A 5,325-nucleotide genomic window follows, 5' to 3' on the forward strand; every position below is an offset into this window, starting at 1 on the left:
AGCTTACATTAATTGACCATTTGTGTATTAACAGCATTGATTCAATTTAAATCGAATTCAGGTTTTACGGAGACTTAGTTCGGGACATCGGCTTCCCCAAACCCCATAAGCTCAGCTTTCGTCCAGTATTCCTTGGTGTGACAGGACTCAAACATTGAGACCCTCATAGCAGTATAGGGAAGTGTGTGCAAAGAAAAAGAAAATTACCCTCGTGTGCTGTTTTTGTTTTAAAAAAATCATGATGGACAACACAAAGATTCCATTTCCATCTCTGCCTTTGTTGTGAACTTCCATCATCTCCCCGTGGTAATACAGTATATGAAAGCATGTAAACCGTTCACTCTTAACATTCCCCCCTCCCTTTGTGTTAAAGAGGGGCGACAAACACAGCCGACTACCAGCACACAATAGCCAGTGGCTCTACAAAAGCGATCCAGAGTTATCTTGACGGAGAAGAAAGAGGACTCTTTTGTCTGCGGACTTTGTTGTTGCTGGGAGAGTCTCAGCTTCAGTGCAAGTGAAGGCAGGGCTCAGGATCGCCTCACACCTTCACATCACTGGACACCACACACACACACACACACACACACACACACACACACACACACACACACACACACACACACACACACACACACACACACACACACACACACACACACACACACCCTCAGTGCTGCTCTCCACTGTACTGGGCACCTGCTTAAAATGTGATGGACTCTGCTGACATCACTTCCGCTTAGTTTCAGATTCTATTCCCAGGTAAAAAAAAAAACTATTGAAAATATACTTTTTCAGAGTGTAATAAGTACAGTGTGTACTTTTTTCGTCAAATCCAAGTATATTTAAGTATATTAAAGTATGTATTAAGTTCATCGTAATACAAACTTCACTATACTTCAAGTGTGTAGGGTATGCTAAATTGGAACAACTATTTACAAACTTCAAGTGCACTGAAGTACACTAATTAAAATAAGCAATTAAGCATACTTACAGTACATTTACATTGTATGACCATTCTAAGAGAAATACACTTAAAAAATAATTGGAGCTCAACTTACAGTTGAGTTTAAGTACATTTTGTACATACTGTTATCATACTAATTATTACTATAAAGTATGTTAATTTAGTATGCCTCTTTAATATTTCAAATGATCTACAAATGCACTTCCGTACTATATTTAGTGCATTTAAAGTGTCCCACTATGACAATGATAACATATTTCAAGTGAAGTTCAATTACAAGCTAAACATCATAGACACATACTTTCAGTGCAATATTATTATATTTTATTGTAGAAAAGAACTGTCTTTGAAGTATATTTTATCTGTACTTTAATTCCCATATTGTTATACTTTGGCATACATGTCGATATTACACTTTAAGTGTATTACATTACAATTAATTTCAAGTGCATTACAACAGATTACAAATCTCATTTCAGAAAGGGAACTTTATTACAATAAAATTACAAAAATACATAATTCAAGCAAAGGATATATAATGCTAATAACACAATAACAGGAACATAACTACACATCACCATTCACATTTATTGAATATTACAACACGCAAATGCAGCAAAGTCCCTGAATTTGCATGAATTGGTGAACGTGCAAGATCACAAAATCATGGAGGGCCTGCACAATGCTAATGAGGGATCGGTTCAAGGTCCTTCAGTCATAATACCATGTCCTCACTGCAAGTCTCACTGCTAGTGCGTGGTGAGTCGCTTTGGCTGGAGGAAATAAATGAATCTGCCATGTTGTTTATGACCGCTTTCAGTGATGACACCAGTCCTGGCAGCTCTAAAACAAGGATGCAATATAAAAAGGGTCAGTATCACATTATGATACAAAGAATAAGTATCACATTGTGTCAGAAAATAGAGCATATACAGCCAGGATAAGTATTTGAACCCATGCTAAAAATTAGGAAATATCCAACCTTTAAGGACACCAATTGTCTTTGTGAATGAGATGTATAGCAAATAAATAAATGTTCTTCCTTAAAATACAGGGGTCATAGGTATTTGCTCCCATATGTTAAATTCCCATAGAGGCAGGAAGATTTCTATCTTTAAAAGCCACTTATTTCATGGATCCAGTATACTAGGCATCCTGATAAAGTATCCTCAGCCTTTGGAATTAAAATAGCCCCACATCACATACCCTTCACCATACCTAGAGACTGGTATGATGTTTTTTTTCAGTTAGCCTATTAGCCGGGTTGGCATTGAGCCTAATGAGCATCAAACCAGCTAATAACTGAAAAAAAAAAAAACACCATGCCAATCTCTAGGTATGGTGAAGGGTATGTGATGATGATGAGCTATTTTAATTTCGTACGTCATGGTTGAGGTCAGGACTGTGTGCAGGCCAGTCAAGTTCATACACACCAAACTATATCATTCACGTCTTTATGGACCTTGCTTTGCACACTGATGCACAGTCATGTTGGAACAGTAAGAGATTTTGGACAATTCCATGCTCCCAACTTTGTGGGAACAGTTTTGGGAATTGCCCCTTTCTGTTCCAACATGACTGTGCACCAGTGCACAACGCTAGGTCCGCAAAGACATGGATGACAGAGTTTAGTGTTGACTGGCCTGCACAGTCCTGACCTCAACCCAATAGAACACCTTTGGGATGAATTAGAGCAGAGACTGAGAGCCTCCTCGTCCAACATCAATGTACAACCTCACAAATGCGCTTCTGGATGAATGGTCAAAAAAGCTATAGCTGCAAAGGGTGGACCAACATCATATTAAACTCTATGAATTAAAGGGATAGTTCGGGTTTTAAGACACGAAGTGATATGGGTTCCCCGTCAGCAACGTTGTGCATCAGCACTGACTTACCCCGCAACAGCGTCCTGTGAGCCGAGATCCAGCCGGTTTTTGATGCTGAAGAAAGTAGTCCGGCAAGTTTCTGGGGTCACGAAAGTAAAGTGTTTTTCTTCTCAAAACCATATGCGTTCAAAAGAGTGATATATTTGCACCACAAAAACGTTGTCCAGGAAAAATTCAAACCTCGTTATCACTTACTTATTTTTCGCGATTCCTATCACTGTGCGCTACTGACAGCTGGACAACGTTTTTGTGGTGCAAATATATCACTCTGTTGAACGCATATGGTTTTGAGAAGAAAAACACTTTACTTTCGTGACCCCAGAAACTTGCTGAAGAAAATAGTCCGGCATCAAAAACGATCAAAAACCGGCTGGATCTCGGCTCACAGGACGCTGTCGGGGGGTAAGTCAGTGCTGATGCACAACGTTGCTGACAAGGAACCCATATAACTTTGTGTCTTAAAATCCTAACTATCCCTTTAAGAATGGGATGTCTATTGACATCACTATACTTTTGGCAATATAGTGTACGCCGATGCAAGCTCTATAGTGCTTCATCAATGAAAAATACTGTCCATCTCCACGACTTCTTTGATGCATTTTCATGCAGAAAGAGAGTCTGAGGTCCATTTTCACCGAATTTACACTGTTTTTTGGGATATTCATTTACACTTACCAGGTATTCCTTTGAGTTTCTCAGGGCCTTCAAGTACACAACAAGTGCTTGCAGGTGGCAAACTCTCAACGAGCCAATGATAGGATTCTGCAAAACAGGGAAATATAATAACAACACTACTTTACTTACACTTACAAATTAAGCATCTTAATGTTTACTATGCCTTTACCGTGCAATCCCCCAATGTTAACTTGGAGATTTGGGTATTGGGATGCAATGCCTGTTTACTGCTCCATGGATAGAGGAGTTTCAAAAGACTCTCAATACATTGGAAATGCATTATAAGATGTATGTAATGCTCATGACTTAGAGAGAGGTGGGGCATGTGACAAGGTGTGTTTACGTAATCACATGTAGAGGTTCATATAATGCATTTCCAATGTATTGAGAGATTTTGTGGAACACATTGATCTTCAATGCAAATCTATTCATGGGGTAGAAACAGGTAGTGCAACCCAAAAATGTAAATGTTAACATTCAAATTCGTCATGTCAGCATGGTCAAAAATGTTTCGTTGACAGGTGCATGTTACGGCCCTGTAGCTCATGGCCTAATATTGGTTTTCAAAGTGGGAGGCACAAAACAACTTCTCACTAACCCGATCAATGGCAGCCATGATCTCCTTAATCTTATGTCTTGTTTCTCCTCCCTTCCTATGGCACTCAGCAGACAGCCTGGAGCAGATGTCAAGCTCTGGCATAAACTTGGACTTCAGTTGCACAATGCGTGTGAAATTCTGCACATCTTGAACCATACGAGGGTAGAGGGGACAGAAAGAATGTACAAAACAACCCAGCATTTGTAGAAAGAATTACAATTAGCATACAGAAAACATTGATCTAAGTATGATATCTGCTTCAGTGACTATGAAGAGCATTCCATGCTTATAATAAACAGGGACAATGAGAATAATTATGCACATAGGTATGGGTGTCTACCGCAAAAGTAACCATGAGCTAACCTGTAATGCTTCTGTAAGAGAGACCTCAATGACGCTGATGTCTTGCACTCTGCACTCCCACGTCTGTGGAGAAAGTATATCAAACTCAACAAATTTACACCATGCAAAACTATAATAATATCAGATTACTGAAATCTTTTAGAATTTGAATTAAAAGTTGGGAAGAAAACATTTAATTACATTGAGGCTTGTTTGTGATTAACAAATCACTCAAACATTTAGAGTAGGCAGCCTCTACCATGATCATGAAAAACTTACTTGCTTTACTCGTTTAATATAGAAGTCGAATGAGAGCAAGTAGCCTACAATAATGCTGATCACATCATACAAAAATAATGACAAGTCTAACGTTTGCGTCTGCACGTGATTAACGTTACAGAGAGACTAGGCAAGATAGTGTAGTTTGCTACACGGACATTCAAATAATTCAAATGTTTGTGGACGAACTTTAGTGTCTGTAACAACGCAAATTGTTCATGACACATAAGGACAATTTGGTAACACAGACTGGCCTGCACCTACGTTTAAACATGAAACTTTTCAGATAATAATCTAACTATTAGTATTCCAAGCTTAACACATAAACATAAGCTGGGTTTGTGCGGGGCTAGCTAGCGGCTATCTTATGTTAGCCGTTAACTGCTAGCTGCATGAAACAGCAAACACATGAAGTCGTCCTGACCTGGTCACATCCATGAACATTCAATTGTGTTTTATGAAACAATCCCATCAAGGCATAACCACCCCTATTTTCGGCAGGGAGTAAAACTGACCTGGGAAACATGATACAATTCTAACGTTAGCCTGAGATGATTAGCTGTTAGCTACTTAGCCGC

General features: G+C 39.1%; 1 long non-coding RNA gene across 2 annotated transcripts; it reads right to left on the bottom strand.

The window, feature by feature from the left end:
• Window positions 1–1,440: 1,440 nt before the first annotated feature.
• LOC134068183 (uncharacterized) lies at window positions 1,441–4,820 on the bottom strand. 2 transcript variants are annotated; one of them, XR_009936612.1, is made up of 4 exons: window positions 4,490–4,820; window positions 4,127–4,272; window positions 3,529–3,615; window positions 1,441–1,810 (listed from the first exon to the last, which is right to left on the bottom strand). It is a non-coding gene; the product is annotated as an uncharacterized LOC134068183 (long non-coding RNA). The 2 variants fall into 2 exon arrangements; XR_009936611.1 differs by having other exon boundaries at window positions 4,127–4,820.
• Between the last annotated feature and the right edge of the window lie 505 nt (window positions 4,821–5,325).

Source organism: Sardina pilchardus, chromosome 20 (genome assembly GCF_963854185.1).
Source record: "Sardina pilchardus chromosome 20, fSarPil1.1, whole genome shotgun sequence".
NCBI lineage: Eukaryota > Metazoa > Chordata > Actinopteri > Clupeiformes > Clupeidae > Sardina > Sardina pilchardus.